Source organism: Adiantum capillus-veneris, chromosome 12, assembly GCF_014529385.1.
Source record: "Adiantum capillus-veneris isolate H3 chromosome 12, ASM1452938v2, whole genome shotgun sequence".
Lineage (NCBI taxonomy): Eukaryota > Viridiplantae > Streptophyta > Polypodiopsida > Polypodiales > Pteridaceae > Adiantum > Adiantum capillus-veneris.
The window spans coordinates 140,278,447-140,297,368 of NC_140942.1; the positions used below are offsets into that span (position 1 = coordinate 140,278,447).

At 40.7% G+C, this 18,922-nt stretch overlaps 1 pseudogene; it reads left to right on the forward strand.

Annotated features, from left to right (window-relative positions):
* Positions 1–6,925: 6,925 nt before the first annotated feature.
* On the forward strand, positions 6,926–7,807 carry LOC147446597 (uncharacterized; annotated as a pseudogene).
* Positions 7,808–18,922: the final 11,115 nt, after the last annotated feature.

Sequence of the window (18,922 nt, forward strand, 5' to 3'; positions counted from 1 at the left end):
AGCGTTCGATCTCTTGCACTTCGGCAAGACTCCTACCATCGGGTAGTAGAACCTCAGAGGGAGATAGTCCTAAAGGATCAGGAGCTGCAGTGGATGGAACATTCTCATGCACACTCTCAAGAAGCATAGGGTCTATTTTACGCATGAATGACGGATTTACTTCCCCACTCCCTTCATTTATTTCATTAACCGCATGTTCGGAGCGAGTAGCTCTACTAAGGGTCTCTTTTAAGCGGCTAAACATGCTAGACCCGGGCCGTGGGCCCATGGCATGCATGTCTTGACTTGAACTATCAGGGTTTGGTGTAGGATACCCCTCCATGACTTCGTAGTCAGAGGAAGAATCACTAGACGCGATATGAGGATCTTGGGTCGCGCTACCTTGAGTCCTGGCCGAAGGTCCAGAACCTAGGGTGGAGGAATAATGGGTGCCCGCGTAAATGGAGGCACTACCAATATGCTCGTGCTCTAACACTCGTCCAGAGCGTAGGTTCATATGACTTGGATCCCCTAGAAGTGTCAGTGAGTGCCCGTGAAGGCTGCTCACCTAGTATTTTTGGGTGTTTTGCAACCCAAGTCTTTTCTTTTTAAAAAAAAATTTTTATTTTTTGGTCCTTTTTTTTTCTGACCCAGCTATAGAATAGAACGTATGATAGCTCAAAACGAGCGTCTTGGTCAGAGGGACGTGCCGTGCGTTATAGCCCTCCGTTTGGTCACTTTATGCCCTCGAAATCCCTAAAACCGTCAATTTCTAGTAGGGAACTAGGCCCAAATTAGAAAGTCTAAGGGTGTAAGTGGGAAGAGAAGGGAGGACTTGCCCCACATGCTCTCATTCCTTCTTGAGGGGGTAGGGTATATATTAGAAAGTCTAAGGGTGTAAGTGAGAAGAGTGGAGGACTTGCCCCACATGCTCTCATTCCCTCTTGAGGGGGTAGGGTATATATATAAGAGTGAGTCTAGTATATATCATCAGACTGAGAACTGAGGTCTGGGCCTGGGTCTGGGCTTGGGCTTGGGCTTGGGCTTGGGGAAATGATCCCAATCAAAATTTTAGTGTAGCCCCCCAGTCACTCATGCTTAAATATTTTTGGTTTTTTTTTTTTTTTAATTATTTTTTATTTTTTTTAGTTTTTTTTTTATTTTTTTGAGGCGACGACCGCGTGCGGTTTAGGTGACCCTTTCTTGGCCACACACCCTGTCAACACCTACCTAACCTCTCTGTCAACAGCTCACAGCTCACTACCTTATCTACTTACTAACAGTGCTGCTAACCACTAACTAATCTGTTAACTGCTTACTGACAGTGAGCTAGCTGTCCACCTACTTCCTCTCTCACTACCTTACTGTGCAAAGACTGTGTGCAGGCAAACCTTGACAGAAAACTGTGTACGGGCTGTGTGCAAACAGAAATTTCTAACTGCCTTCCTACTTATTCATTCACTGCAAACAAGCTAACGACTACTAATTGTGCAAAGACTCTGTGCAAACAGAAAACACAACATTATGCAGAAATCACAGAACTTGCAGACAATACAGAAATTAAAAACTTGCAGAAAAACAACTCATTCCTCTTCCTCTTCCTCTTCTTTCCTACTACAAACAACTCATAGGAGAAGCACAAAGTGCCTCTTGGGCTTAGTGCAGAGCGATTCCCCGGTAGCGGCGCCAAAAATGTGCGCTCCTTGCCGCACTGTCGAAGCAAGGGCCTTGCCTAACACTGTGTGCGAGCCATAGACGGCTCCAAGCACACAACTAGCTTAACTAGTAAGCTCAAAAGAGGGCAATGGTGTGTCACTCACCACTCTATGCTCCTGCCGTGGAGGATTCCTCGCCGCGAAGAAGAAGGAGACGCCGCTACGTCGCGCTCAACCGCTTCACCGCCGTCGTGCCGCCGCAATGCTCGATCGCACACACACTCTCCCTCTCTCTCTCTCTCTCTCTCTCTCTCTCTCTCTCTCTCTCTCTCTCTCTCTCTCTCTCACATACACACACACACACACACACACAAGGAGGTGAAGAAGAAGAAGATGGAGATGGAGATGGAGCAAGAGCACTCTTCTATTGCACAAATGAAAGAATGAGTGAATTTTAGGTTTAGTTGGCTTTTATATGAGCTCACCCCATTCACACTTGGGCGCCCATGCTTAGCCAACTAATCCCTTGAATATCCCAGTTAGAGTGCACCTCTCATCAGCGATCACTCTTACCCTTTTCCTATTGGTCCGACAAGCCCGGTACCTGACTCTACCAAATACATAATACACGTCCGTCGTAGGTGATGGGGTGTCCGTGAGCCGTGAGGGTTAACAAGTGTCAACATTAAAAGAGATGTGGAAGTATGGATTGAGGTACTTGATGAAAAAAATTTAGTTGTTGACATTGGAGCTGAAAATCAAGCTATGCTTGTCCAATTTTGACTTACCGGATATGTTTATAAGCTCTTGTGTAAGGATAATGGAGTTAGAGGAGGGGGGGGAGGGGGGGGGGGGGACTGGAAAACCATTAAGTAAGTCATTGAGGGATATTTTCCACCATTTGAATCACATGAATCTATTAAGATGACCAAGTTCTTTATCTTGAAGTAGCTTCGGGACTCTAGTAAATTATGCTCCTTCAATGAAAATACCTCACAAGTTGCTCATTTTTTCCAAGAATTGAATAAGCCGTTTGATTCCCATCTTGAATCCTGCAGGCCAACAACCCTATAAGATGCTTTCATATGTTGATAGCCTATTACTAGAAATCCAAGGGCTACTATCAAGAGTCTCCCTAGGAAAATTATCAAAATACCTTTGGTAATGTATGATAGCCTGACATAATAACTAATATCTAGTTCTCCTAAATGATTTTCTCATGTTAAACTGATCCTTTAATATGGGGAAGTACCAGGGGAGAAAAAGCTAGAATATTGGTTAAGCTGGCAGACCGGTCATAGTAGGGATCCAAAGGAGGGAAAATAGGGATCCAAAGGGGGGTCCATCTGCAAAAGAGCAATGTGCAACAATGGGCTTCAAAGACCCTAAGTTTCAGCCCATTAAGACTTCCAAAATGCTAAGGTTCCAAAATTCAAAGGTTAGGTCCAATGGTCAAAACCGAGGGCAAATTGGATGCTTATGTGAAGACCATAAAGTCTTCATATATCCCTAGATAGGAGGGGGTGAGCCTTTCTTGTAGGGGATGAGAGAGAAACACACACACACACACACACACTAGCAAGCTCCCCTTACACAAAGGGAATAGGGGACACATGTCAGCTCCCTAGCCCAGTTGCTCCCAAGGTGCATTCAAATCCTATTGGATGGCCGTAGAGGTGAACCAATGAGAATTATGCTAGAGTACATTTAGTTTAATTCATTTAAAAACACTTGATAAAAGAACCAATAGAAATTAAGCTCTCTAGAAGACTATTGGACAGTCTCCCAAGGGGTCCAATGAGCATTCAACAGCCCAATGGCTTGCCTGATTCCTATTTGGCTAGAAGACTAAGGGGTCCAATGAGAGTTTAATTGCATTATTTAATTACCTAAAGCTCTCAAAGGGGAAAGGGGGACACATGTCACAAGGCTATCACTTATGCTTCTTAATTATCATTGGCTAAGCTTTGCAGGGTCCAATGGGATGCCAGCATGAGTAAAATTGAAGAGGGGTTGACCAAGAGAGAGAGGAGGTTGAATTTGGCAAGGATTATCACACACACACTCACACAATATGATGTGTGAAGCAAAGAAGACTCTCTCTCCTTCTCAAGCTTTAATGTAAAGCTCATCATCTACTCCAAGCTTGTGAGAAGGGAGGCCTACACCAACCACTCTTGGCTTTGTGATGCAAATCCAACCAAGAGCCAAGCTCCAATGAATGCTCATCTCCTCTACCATGCTAATTACTAAGCTATGCTAAGCTATTATGAGTGATTATGTGAGGAGATATACTTCTTTCTCGTAAGAATACTCCTTCTTCCTCTCAATCTACTCTCATACCCCGCTAGCTCTCACCATCTTCGAAGGTGTGTGAGGTCTTGGGTATGAGAGCGTGAGGGAATTGATGTTGTGTTTTATAAGTGTGAACTAGGTGCTTGAAGCTTCCATCTTCATTGCATCAGCAAGTTATTGAAGGAACACAAAGTATTGTATTGTAAAATGTCTCCCTTGATGGGGGAAACCTATAATACAAATCCTTTTGGAAGGGGGACCGGCTCCATGTAAATCCGTTCCTCAATTGTTGTCAATAGCTTAATTTCTCTCTCTTTTGAAGTATTGTTCATGCCTATCTAACTAGGTGTTATGCTTTTTGTCGCTCTCTCCATCCAAGCACTCTTGCTATGCTCATTAGGAATCTATTCTAATGAAATGCTTACTATGTTTGTGTTATTTTTCGCTACACACAAGTTACTAGGCCATTAAATGTTACATAGCCTATTCTACTACAATCATACTAGACACTCAAAATAATGTGAGATAGTTCAATTGTGATGAGCTTGGACATGACAACATCAAGTGGCAAAAACTAGATGTCAAAATGACCAAGGCAAGGATAAATTTACTAAAATATGATACTCACCGTGAAGATAGGCGAGTCACTATATCATAGAGCATCAAGGTCCCAATGTGAAATTTTAAATAATCAAGCTTTGAGGTAACTTTTCTCAACTTTTAAGTGATTCTGGTATCACACATTTCTTTCTTTCACCAAAATGTTGTCTTTTTTTTATGGCTACCAGGAAAGAAAAAATAACACCTACTCAGTGAACAAAACCATAGTTGTTTCAAGGTTGTCCATGTAGGAATTTATGGTGGGATATGTGGAATGTATTGGCTCGTGAAAAACAAGGCAAATATTCATTTATTTGAGAAAGTGTCTCATTTGAAAAAAAAACTATATTTGTCTCCGTGATCATGTTGACGCATGGAAAATCTCTCTCTCTCTCTCTCTCTCTCTCTCTCTCTCTCTCTCTCTCTCACACACACACACACACACACACACACAATGGCATATCCGGTCCTTTTTCCTTCTAAAACCTATTATAACATCTATGTAGATTCCCCCTAATTAAGTAGCTCAAAGACAATTTGTTCAGATGAATCGCCTACTGGCCTGCTCTGTGCCCCTCACCATTTGTAGGTCACAGAGAGAGAGAGAGAGAGAGAGAGAGAGAGAGAGAGAGAGAGAGAGAGAGAGAGAGAGAGATGTGTTGTGCACTTCCAGATAGAGAGAGAAGGAGAGAGAGACACCCTGTAGCTCCAGTCCTAGCAGCAGGGCTAATTTTTGAAGGCTTCGACGCCCTTCGGAGGCACTTTTATCCTTCAGTGAAGGGCAAAATTATTTTTATTCTTCGAAAGAAGGATAGAATATTGAAAAATCTATGAGTAGCCCTTTTAATTTTTGCCTGAATATAGCTTAATGAAGGATTTACCCTTCAAATGAATGATTAGGGTCACCCTTCAAAAATGTGCCTTGCCTAGCAACATGCCCTGCACGGGAACGAGACGGAGACAGAGACATGCCTCAGGTGAATGTCCTCTAGGTGGTAGGTAGCAAAATGCAAGGCAGCAAAAATCTCTCTCTCTCTCTCTCTCTCTCTCTCTCTCTCTCTCTCTCTCTCTCTCTCTCTCTCTCTCTCCACGTGCATCACCCTAGAATCTCATGAAGTTTTTCTAAAAAATGTTTCCATCTGTCTCTTGCACGTGCCACCCCCTACACTTTTCCACTCAAAGCCACGGGAGGAATCTTCGTCGATTCTATTCAATAAGCCACTTTTCAAAATTGAACATATCTATCAAACCTATTTGGAAACATATGCTTCGGAGACATACTTAATCCCTTTTTTTTTCCTTTTTTTTTGCAAAACTCACAATTGTGAGTATGCTTTATTATGCTAACAAAAAAATTACAAGCACATGGCATACTCGCGAGCCATGAGAGCTTCCCAGGGTTATCATTACATCGGCTGAGAGGGGAGCCACCCCATGGCAATAGATGAGCTCATATGTTCACCCAAGAGTGTCAGTCATCACGGCGCATGTGGCCTTGTTCTATTCATTTGAGTTTACATGTTTCCTTATGGAGATAATCGCCTCCTTACTTTCTTGTATTATCTTCATGAACTCAATTGTTTCCAATGTGCTCTTGAATATCTGACTGTTCCTTGCCTTCCAAACATGTTGATGTAGACATGTAGTAGTGTTAGTGTGTATACGCGCTTCACCAGGGGCACTTTTCTCCCACTGGGTTTTTCCCCCTAGACATCTGGTGTGAAAGGACACCTTATCTCTTAGGGTTTCATATAAGCTTTGTAGCTCTGAGTTTGTATATACACTATTATTCTAATATAGAGAGAGACTACATAGATCTCGTACGCAAGCTCTGTGTCTTCTCCTTCTCCATCTTCTTCCTACTCTGAGTTGTTGTCTTCCTTCTGTTTCCTGTTTCATCATCTTCAACAATTGGTATCAGAGCAAGGTGATTTCCAAAGCCTCTACTTGCGTTTTCGCGTCCGCGCGCGCAATCGCAGTTTTCAGGCAGTTTTCGGAAAATTTGCTCGTGGGAGCATCCTCGACGTTCCGAGAGTATTCTGAGCAGGTGACTTGTGGTTTTACCCCCCTTTCGAAGCCGTTCGAGCCCTCAGAATTTTGTTCTGAGCAGCGTAGCAGAAGTTACTTTTCGGAGGCGTTTAGATCAAGAGGGTGTGCTTTTTGACAGATTTTCTTCAGGTAAACAGTTCTTTTGGGAAGCAGCTTGTCTTAGCTTTGTGCTGAGATTTTGTGTAGAGTTTTGCTTGCATTGGAGAGGAGATTTGTGAATCTCTTGGAGGTTCTTTTGCTCTCTTGTGTGCATCCACAGTATGGCTCAATCTACGGAGAAAGAGATTTTTGGTGCGTTTACATCCAAAGACAAATTGGATGGTACCAACTATTCTCTTTGGTCTTTTATGGCCAAAAATGTTTTGGTTGGTAAAGGATTGTGGGATTATGTATCTGGAGATGAAGTTCGTCCAGGTAGCATTGCACCTACCACGCTTGGTCGTGGTGCAGCCGTTGGTGCAGGATCCTCACAAGTCACTCCTGAGCAAAAGAGATGGGATACTAAAGATGCACAAGCCATGGCTGTGATTGCCTTAACCATAAAGAGGACAATCACACCACATATCAGATCTTGAAGAACTTCTGAGGATTCTTGGAACACTCTGCAAGCTATGTTTGGAGGAAGAAACGCTGCAGAATAGAGTTTTTGAAGAAACAACTTGACGAAATACAGATGGACGAAGGTGACGATATTGTCGATCATCTTACAAAAATCAGGGATCTTAAAGAGCAATTGCTTAGCATTGATGAAGTGATTCTAGAGAAGGACTTGGTTTCCAAAACACTCAATTCACTACCACCATCTTATCTGACTTTTCAGACTTCTTTGACTCTGTCTTTGCGAGCTAATCCTCAGCCTCTTCATTTTGAAGAGTTAGTGGCCTTGCTATTGCAGGAGGATCAATCACGTACGAACAAGTCTTTACAGGTGGATGGTATGGATCATGCTCTTGTTGTACATAACAAAAACAAGGGTAAAGAGAGTGCTCATTACTCCAAGTCTAGTGCAAGACAATCTTTAGAGAAGTCTAAAGGTGATTCCGACAACTCCAAGAAGAAAGGTAAATGTCACTACTGCAAGAAACCTGGTCACTACATTAGTGAGTGTAAAAAGCGAATTGCTAAAGAAAAGAAGAAAGAGTCAAGTTTGGTTGTTTCAGCTTCTGGTGATTCTTCTACAGCTAAAGAAGAGTCTGCAAACTTTGTGCAGGATTCTTATGCTTTTGTAGTATGTTGAGATTTTTCTGCTTACAATGTTGACAAGACACAAATGATTTGGTACTTTGATAGTGGTGCATCCAGGCATATTACTTCACGGAAGGATTTGTTTTGTTCATTGGATGCAGCTCCAGCAGGAAAGAAGGTGACATGTGCAAATAATGCTTCTTATCCAATCAAAGGCGTTGGTAAGATTTTGATTACCATTTCAGATGGTTCAGATTTATGCTTGCCAGATGTCTTATATGTTCCAGGGATCAAGAAAAATTTGTTGTCTGTATCCTCTCTTGCAAAAAATGGTCTTCGGGTCATTTTTGAGGATGGCAAATGTGTTGTACGAGATCGAGAGAATGGTTATTCTCTTATCACTACAGGTACCCTGGAAAATGGACTATTTGTGCTAGATCGTTATGAAAAGCAGATTCAGGTAGGTATTGCAGAAACAAAGACTCAGGCCATGCAGGATGCTGAGTTGTGGCATGCTAGATTTGGGCATGTCAGTTATGGCAGTTTGATGACTTTACAACGTCATAATATGGTGCATGATTTGTCTTTATTGGAGATGCCACCAAGACATGTATGTGAAGGTTGCGTTCTTGGAAAGATGCACAGATTTGCATTTTCGCAGGATGGTTCAGTTAGAGAGACACGAAAGTTGCAGCTTATACACAGTGATGTATGTGGTCCTATGAGGACGCCATCTTTGGGAAACAGCCTTTATTTGTGACCTTCATTGATGACTTTTCCAGGTTTTGTTGGGTGTATCCACTCAAAGCAAAGTCAGACGTGTTTGCAGTTTTTCAACATTATGTCGCCATGGTTGAAAATGAAACAGGTTGTAAAGTACAGACTCTTCGTACCGATCGAGGAGGTGAATACATGTCAGGTGCATTTAAGGATTTTTTGGGAAAGAAAGGCATTAAACACCAATGCACTATGCCATACACACCAAAACAGAATGGTGTTGCAGAAAGGAAGAACAGATCTTTAATGGAGACGGCTAGATGTATGCTCAAGGCTAAGAGTTTGCCTCATAAGCTATGGATGGAGGCAGTTGCTTGTGCAGCACATGTTTTGAACAAGTGTCCTACTCGTGCCTTGAAGACCATTACTCCATATGAAGCTTGGTATGACAGAAAACCTTCAGTCAGTTATCTTCGTGTTTTTGGTTGTCTTGCTTATGCTCACATCCCTCAGCAGTTACGTGGGAAGCTTGATGATAAGGCAATCAAATGTATATTTGTGGGGTACAGTAGTGGAAGTAAAGGTTATAGACTTTACAATCCTACTACAAACAAGATTTTTGAAAGTCGTGATGTAATTTTTGCAGAAACTACTGCTCAACCTATGGTTGCTTTTGATGTACCGCATATGCAGACACATGATGTATTTGAAGGTTTGCTTCCTTCTTTTGTGGAGAATCAAGAATCACAATAGGTTGATAATCTTGATCAATCTTTTGATCAGCATGTGACACCTCATGATGTAGAGGAAATTGTGCGTGAAGAGCAAGAAGTTCTCAGGGAAGAAAGAACCTAGCCTAAATGGGTTCAGAAAACTTTGCAGGATAGCAAGTTGGATGCACCGTTGCCACAAAAAGCACGTGCTGGTACTACTTTTGGCAGAGAGCAAGTAGATTTGGCTTGCTTTAGCACTCTTTGTGATGCAGATGAGCCTGATTCATTTGAACAAGCTTTAGAGTGTGTTCAGTGGAAAGATGCTATGCAGCAAGAAATTGATTCTATTCATAAGAATCATACATGGGATCTAGTGGACTTGCCTACAGGTAAAAAGCCTATTGGTACAAAGTGGGGTTTTAAGGTAAAAAGGAAACAAGATGGTACTGTTGATAGGTACAAAGCAAGTCTTGTGGCAAAAGGCTATGCGCAACACAAAGGCATAGATTATGATGAAACCTTTGCTCCTACTTCTCGTGCGTCCACAGTTAGATCACTAGTTGCAATTGCTGCTCATCATGGTTGGAAAGTGCATCAGTTGGATATCAAAATTGCTTTTTTGAATGGTGATTTGCAGGAAGAAGTTTATGTAAGTCAGCCAAGTGGTTTTATTGTAAAAGGTCAAGAGCAAAAGGTATGTAGATTGCGTAAAGCTTTGTATGGTCTCAAACAGGCTCCAAGAGCATGGTATGAGAAGATACATACTTATTTGATTGGCCAGGGATTTCAGAATAGTCCAACAGAAAGTACTTTGTATGTCAAAAAGAGAGATGGAGTTCTCATTATGCTAACACTTTATGTGTGGATGATATGCTTCTTACAGGCAATAGTGCAGATGAAATTGAAGCGTTTAAAGATGCTTTTTGAGATGTTTGATCTTGGTTTGCTACATTATTACTTGGGTATTCAGTTTGTGCAATCAGAGGATGGCATATACATGCTGCAGGCAAAATATTTGCATAAAATTTTGGACAAGTTTGGTATGCAAAATTGTAAACCAATCTCTACACCCATAGAAACTGGATCAAAGTTGAGCATACACGATGCTGGAGAACCTTTTGATGTACATACTTATGCAACAGCGGTTGGTTGCTTGATATATTTGGCAGGCAATACTCGTCCAGACATTCAATTAGGGGTTTCACAAGCAAGCAGATTTATGCACAGCTCAGGTATGCATCATTGGCAGGCTGTGAAGCGCATACTTCGTTACCTTTCAGGTACCCCTAATCTTGCCATGTTCTTTCCAAGTGGGGATATGTATGAAAAGCACAATTCTATGCAGCTTCTTGGTTACAGCGATTCAGATTGGGCTGGTGATTTTGACACACGACATTCCACAAGTGGCAATTGTTTTTTCTTGGGAAATGCATGTATATCTTGGCTAAGCAAGAAGCAACCCACAGTGGCTACATCAACTTGTGAATCTGAGTACAGGGCAGCTTTCACGGCAACAGTTGATTGTGTATGGATACGAAGGTTATTGGCAGATCTTTGTGAGTGTCAACAGGCACCCACTACCATTTTCACTGACAGTCAGAGTGCTATGGCAGTTGCAAGGAATCCAGTATTTCATGCAAGAACAAAGCACATAGAGGTTCACTACCACTATGTCAGGGAAAGGCTACATGCAGGGGAGATCACACTAACTTACTGTCCTACACAGGATAACATTGCAAATCTATTTACGAAGGCGTTATCACGAGAAAAGTTTGAAGCTTTCCGAAAAGCTTTGGGCTTACTCTCATACACATGATGATCTGCTACCTTGTACGGATTCACACTATCACTACAGGGGGGATTTGTAGACATGTACTAGTGTTAGTGTGTATACGCGCTTCACCACGGACACTTTTCTCCCACTAGGTTTTTCCCCCTGGACATCTGGTGTGAAAGGACACCTTATCTCTTAGGGTTTCATATAAGCTTTGTAGCTCTGAGTTTGTATATACACTATTATTCTAATACAGAGAGAGACTACAGAGATCTCGTACGCAAGCTCTGCGTCTTCTCCTTCTCCATCTTCTTCCTACTCTGAGTTGCTGTCTTCCTTCTGTTTCCTGTTTCATCATCTTCAACAGTTGAAAATAGCAAAACCTCACAATTTATGTGACGATAAGAAGCGCTTGACTCTTAAACACCTTCCCTCCCAAGAAGAGGGCATTCTTGAGGAATCCAAGTTTTCTAGACTCACTTGCAAATCTTTCTTCTAGGCCACAAATTGCCGGGCACTCCTTGAATATGTGAGTGAGGTCTTTGCTAGCTGTTGTGGACATCTATCCAAATCAATTCCCCTAGTGAACACCTTCATCCCAAGTGTTCACCCCATCGGCATGGCTCCCCACAGAACCTTCCACACGAATACCTTCATCTTATTTGACCATGGTGGGGGACATACTCACTCCTACAAAGGAGCGCATTGGACCGAATCTTCCTACTTTTTCCCAAAGTGAAATGTACCTTTTTTCCTCAACGAGGTAGAGTTGTTCTCCAAAAAGACATAATTCACTAAGGCTAATACCTCTAAAGTTTATCTCCATACAAATTATAGAGAGCAATAGTTGGCATGACTCTATCTCATCAACAACACCACATTGGGTAATTGTGTTTGAGTTCTTGGTAAAGCCTTGGTGTTCTAGGAATCATAAAATTACTTATACTCGCAATTTTTTCTAGTCCAACAAAGTATCTACTTTATGGTACATTTATTGATAGCCATTATATTATCAAAGTTGCATCATATTTACATTGTTAATGGGTTTCGGTGCGGCAGCTAGAGGTGGACCTTGTGAAGCTGAAGGTGGGCCTTTGTGAAACTTTGATCGTTCATAGAACCTAGCCAAAGGATTAAACATCTCCTCTTCATGCATTTGTAAAATTCTATTGGTACTCTTCCAGACAAGCTTGTAATCCCACCAAAGAACCAACGGGGTCACCACTTTAGAGGGACACCTTGTGTTCACCTGGTGTTCATGTTGCTAGGGCTCTTGCCCTTGGACACTCGAGTGCATCCTCCTCTTGGGGTGGATCACTCAAGAAGGAGGTTCCTAGCTAGTTGCTACGAGTTCTCTCCGTCCTTCCCAACATGTGGTGCATCAATTAGTTGGTCATGGTGATACCTACGTGTGGCTCTTGTCCGATGGTATGCGGCCATTGCCCGACCATGTAACATGGCTAATATTTGGAAGGGATAAGCACCTCCCTCTCTGAGCATTGTGGTGTTCATAACTCGCGTGGTAACTTACATGTCTAAGAGGTGAACCTCCCGAGACTTTAACCAAATCTACTATAAGTGCAATGAGTAAGCTTCATGAGTTGTTTCTAGTCACAAGGAAACTTTGTTTTTCTCTTTTAATCGAAATTTTCAAGGTTTTTCTTTGAAAGATGAGGTGTAGGTGACAAACCTCCACAAATTGTTGAAAGTGAAAAACATTGTTAGCACGGAAGTTTTTAAAATAAAGAGACTTTCTTAAGACTCCACTAGGAAACTAGTGGATGTTACTTTCATACATGTCTTCACACATAAAGTATAATCAAATTCTACATGTAGAGAGACATCTACATGCACATCATGCGAGCTCATGGAGACAGGAAGGAGGAAGAGGAGCTCATATATATATATATAATGTAGTATGTGTGCAACTGATGAGTGATTCTCAATGCTCCCAAATTGTGGTATGATGAGAGTCACAATGGAGAGCCCACATTGTGGCTGGGAGAGGAAAGTGTGTAGGGCTAAGTCATGGCTAAAAATGTGAGGGAAGCAAGTTCGGATGTGACCAAAAGCTCACCAATCTAGTAGTGTGTGGTACTCAGACTCTCGAACTTGCAATGAGCATAATGTGCACAATCGATTTGACTCTTCTCTATTGCCCCAATGCCTTGTCTCACATTGAAGGGAGTGGGAGCTAATCCGAATGGCTACGATAGTGTGTATTGTTGATAAGGAGATAGGCTCAAGCATATAAGGATCGGTACGGTTTCCTCTTTCAACAAATTTGGGGGGCAATATAGGTGGTGAAGTGTGACCCACCGGATTCCTCCCAAGTCGTAATACATTGGCGTTGTAGAACAAATTCATTCACTTGGGAGTCTATTGAGGCATCATGTAGCAAGTGTAATGCATCCCATCTCCCAAACCACTTCTTTATGTCTTGCATCCATCCCCTACTCACAATCTTACTTTTATGAGTCTTTTGAACTTTTTTGCTTGCTCTCCTCGCAATTGTAGGAAGGCAATGTGAGGGGTTTTGACGCATCGTTATCATGTACTCCATAACCCTTTCCATGCCCATAACCTAGGAGCATATATGGTGTTTGTAACAACTAGTAGAAAATTTGTAAGAAAACGCTTTTGGACATTCTCAAACTCTTTCCAAGTAGACTTTTAGATGCTCCCGTTCCACACTTCAACTTCATAAAGAAGAATCAGTGTCACCAATGTGTCAAAAAGGTACTCCTTGAGAATCCAATATTTGATGTTTCCCGCATGCGCTCTCTTTTCGACTTTCGAACGATGCATAGACATTCATGCCACTTGTGATTGGCCCGAACCTCAAGGCCAAGATACTTAAAGCTCTCAACAACTTCAAGTGTCTCATTATTATACACAATGCGTGGCTTCTCTTTATGGTTGGTTTTCACAAGCATATCCTTTGTTTTGGATTCATTCGCAATCAGCCCACTATACAAGCAAAAGATGTCAGGAATACCATAAGCTTTTGTACGTCCTCTAAAGTGTGTACTAGAAGCACTACATCATCTGTATGCAACAAAAGCATGACGCATTGCAAATAATGACCTCTTCCATGCCTTCTTTTTGCATAAAGTCAAGTACCATTTGTTCCAATTGATCGATGCAATCAAAGAGAGTTGGTGACAACAAAAATCCTTGTTTAATTTCAATAGCCCTTGCAAATATTTTTGAAATTCCTCTTCCCATGTGCAATTCACACATCACCTTCTCATGGATTCGAGAAACCGCAAGCATAAACTCACTTTGTACTTGGAGTTCTTCCATCCTTCTCCACAAATTCTTATGTGGAATCACATCAAAGGCTTTCTTGAAATCCACAAAGAAACAATACAATTAGTTTCCTCCATGAGAATACGAAGAGTAACAATATAATCAAGAGTGTTATGGCATCAACAAAAACCAGTTTGTCCTTTTGCACTCTTGCCATTTTCTTCAATCTGATCACTCAATTTTATTTCATTATGCACCCAAACAACTTTACCATAAGAGACCCAATCATTATAGACCGATAGTTGTTTATATTTTTTACATCCCCTTCTTTATACAAAGGTTTGACCCAATTACTGCTTCAATCACAAGGCATACCATATTGAACTACAATGTTGAACATATCACACATCCAATCATGTGTAAAATCTCTTGTCAATTTAATCATTTTCGGCTTGATACCTTGAAGATCTTTCGATTTGCAAGTGGTCAACTTTTCGAGCTTGTCGCACACATAGCCTCAAAACCAAAGAAAGAGGCCATACATGGGAGTGAACCAGAAAATAGCATCTTTTTATTATTTGGTTGCTCATATAGTTGTATACAATGTGTTTACGTAAACATAAGTCTCAAGTTACCAAAACTCTCGGCCCGCTTGCCCTTCAAAATTCTCCAAAAATCTTGCATATGTGCGTACCTTTCCTTGGACTTGAAAAAATTAATGTTTGACTTCCCATCTTCTTCTCTTCTTTTAAATCAATTCCTTGTATGTATACAAATGACTTTGATAGTTGTGTTTATCCACAATTGCATCTACCTCTATCAAGGACTTTCGAGCATCTTCACATTCTTTATCAAATCACCTTTTACGTGATCTAGCTATGTTGATACCATGGACATGCTCTATGGCAAAGAATTATTTGGCACAATAGTAAATAACTTTCTTGAAAGCTTTCCATTTAGTTTTTGATGGTGCATCATGTTGAAGCTTTTTCATCCGTAACTTTTGCTCAACCATTTCAATATACATTGGTACCCGTTTGAATCCATACAAAGAGATAACTTGTCTTCTCTTTGGTTGAGGTTATCATGCTTAGTTGTTTCTCAACATGTAAGGTCAATACATAAAGTTCGATAGTTTGATTCCGGGGTCCATTGGCAAAGCATAAAATTTTTTATGCAATATATGATGGCTTCGGAGAGTAGCATAAATTCAATCACACTATCTCCATTGTGTTTTGTACATATAAATCCATTGGTTTCACTCCACAAAGAAACACCATTAGCAATGAGCATACTCGTACTATTACACATGTGTAAAAGTAACTTTTCATAGTGATCCAACTCTTTCTTATCCATTGAAGTACGATTATACAACTGAACTTCCTCCAACTCCCTTGTAATGTATGGCATATCAAATTGTTGAGTATCATGTTGTAATGTTTTTGTGCAAGCATTCATATTTCCAAAAACAATAACATCACCTTTGCCTTTGAAATAAGAAATGCCTCCATCTGAATAAAAAAAGGGTGATCTCTATTCATGCAAGCATCAACAAAAAATATCTTGATTAGGAACGTAGTAACCGGTTACAAAAATGGGTGCTCTTTTTGGTGTCATACTTTTTCGTCATACATAATAGTTGTGCTTGTCATCTTTCAAAATTGATACAAAATCTTTCAATCCTTTCTTAATCATGCTTGCTACCTCTCCTTGCTCCCTTCGTTGCTTGAGATTTTTTTATCACATCAATGAATGTACATTGCAATCTTCTAGCTCGTTAATCCTTTGTGTGTCATGCTCCCAGGTTTCAACAAGAAGTACAACATTGTCTTTGCTTGTTAGTTTATCTATGCATACCCCGCATTCCATGGGTATCCATTGCAATTCCAAAAGCATACTTTCAATTGTAACTCGGCCTCACTGGTTCGCGCATTCCTATTTACTCGAGGGACTTACGTCTTCCTTGGGCACATTTGCTTCATGAGAGATCTCCTTGTTTTTCTTATTCCTCTCCTCATATGCCTTGCGACACATTTTTTTTTTCTTAATGGTGAGATCTTCAAATACAAAACATTTTGTATCCCTTAGATAAATCCAGCTATTATCAAGAATAACCTTTCATTTGGACTCGTCGTATACAATTGGTCATTCTCGCAAGTAAGGAGCCCCTTGCTTATCCACTCTATGTGCTCCGTAAGACATAACTCTTGACATGCCAAAGTGTGTTTTTAAGAAATCTTTAATAAAAATGGCAAGAGAAGAAGGTATCCCTAACTTCTCTTCTGAAATTCCACGAATAACAATGTTCTTGGAACATCGCTCCCGTTCCTTCACCTTCTCTATATCCATCGTTTCCGGCTGGATACCTTGAAAAAAGAGGGCATACATGGGAGTGAATCTTAAAATGGCATCTTTTCATCAGTTGGTTGCTTATATAGTTGCCTACAATGTGTGTACATATTTATAAAACTCAAGTTACCAAACCTCTCAACCCGCTTGCCCTTCAAGTTTCTCCAAAACCTTCCACATGCGCGTGCCTTTTCTTGGACTTGAAAAAAATGATGTTTGACTTCTTATGTTCTTCTCTTCTTTTGAATCAATGCCTTGTAACACCATAGTACAAAGTTTAAGACTTTAGAGCCAATTTGAGAATCATCAATGTTTAAAGATTTGGCCGTACGAACAAATCTCAAACTATTTTTTAAGATCAACTCCTTCCACAAGGTAGTATTTGAAAATTTGTTTTGAACTATCGTTTTCAAAGTTTGGCTAAGATTTGGCCATGTGGTCAAATCTTAATCTCATTTTAGAGTGGGAATTGAGAAACTCTCAAATTTACTAATATGGTGTTTTGTATGTCTGCAAATGACTTTGATAGTTGCATCTAACTTTATTAAGGACTTTCAAGCATCTTGACATTTTTTTATCAAACCACCTTTTGTATGATCTATCTTTGTTGATACCATGGACATGCTTTATGGCAAAGCATTCTTCGGCATAAAGCAAATAACTTCCTCAAAAGTTTCTCATTTAGTGTCCAATGGTACGTCACATTGAAGCTTTGTCATCCATAACTTTCGCTCAGCCACTTCAATATAAACCGGTACCCGTTTGAAATCCATACGAAGAGGTAACTTCTCTTCTCTTTGGCTGAGATTATCATACTTAGTTGTTTCTCCACATGTAAGGCCAATACATAAGGTCCGATGTGTTGTTTTTGTTTTCAAAAATAAGTGTGTGCAAAGAGGGATGCAAAGGCATTGCTATTTATAGGTAGACAGATATAGGTACATTCATCTATCTATATGTATTTGTTTCTTTTTTGTTAATCGTATAGAAATGTTTTTTTTTTCACTCTTTTTATAGCAAGCTCCGTGATGGACAACAAAAGGTCCATAGTACCTACCTACTTCTCTTTTGTCTCAGCTTCATTCAGGGGAAACCAGTACCATAGCAATAATCCGATAGCCGGAAAGGGACCTAAATAGCTAAAGGCCTTAATGAGTTATACCTTTATGTATTCATTCTGCTTAACTCTTTTATCCATTGGATGCATGCGTTTGACAAAGTTTAGACAAGGGATTTGATTCTTGTGATCTTTGGATGCATAGCTTTTTTAATAGGGCAACAAGTGGTCTAAAAGAGATCAAACAAGGAGGATAAGCAAGCTTGCCTTTTTTTATTAGTATCCCCTCTTACCCCCTTCGAATAAAAGAAGGGTTGAAGACTCTCCAAGCAAATGGAAGAAAAAACAAGTCTTCAATAATAAGGTACCAATCCTCACTACGAAAACAAAGTGCTTAGCACTTTCTTCTCCGCTCTTTTGTTTGTGAAGTTCTCTGAACCTAAACAATTTATAATTTATTTTGAAGCAAGTTACACAAGTGAGCCGTATGATGGGCGACTGTATCTCGCGGTTCTGCTAACATCTTATAGAGACGGAGGTCAACCTACGAGAGCGGTGCGCATGTAATGTCCTCTACATATATAGAAGAAACACAACAGTGCTGAAAATTAGCTAAATACATGAGAAAACAGAATGGCATGGAGATGTATATACATATGTATGACGGATATGTCAAGCTATATGCGCAGGGGAGTATCATGGTATGCAAAATAATCTGGTACCAAAATGGGGGTGCAGCATGGCATGCATAGGTGGGTAGGGAGTGAAACGTCCCTGCAGCATAGCAATAGGGTCTGAGAAAGCCCACTCTCCCCTCCTCTACTGGTGTACTCATGTCGCAATGGAATCTCTTAGAGCACGGCATAATGTATGATTGGCGAAAAGAGATTTTGCCTTGGTGCTATCAATGTTTAAGGTGTCTCAAAAAACTGGGCGAGAGAAACCACCACGGATGAAAATCAGAAGCAAGGAAACATATTGCATGCAATGGACAGCTTAAAACATCAAGCAATGCTGTTCCTACGATTGATAAAGTGCACTATTTGGAGCTGCCCAGCTACTCCAAGAGAAAGGCGCTCAAGAAAACTGTTATAAAACCACGGAAGTATATTTATAGACAAAAAGAATTATCATTAGAACCCACTTGGGATTCTCTTCAAGAGAAAGGCACTCGAGAGAACGTTCATAAAACCAGGGAAATATATTTATAGACAACAAGAATTATCATTAGAACCCCCTTGAGATTCTCTTCAAATATGCTTCATACCGTTTCAATCATCGGAATAAACAAAGAAAA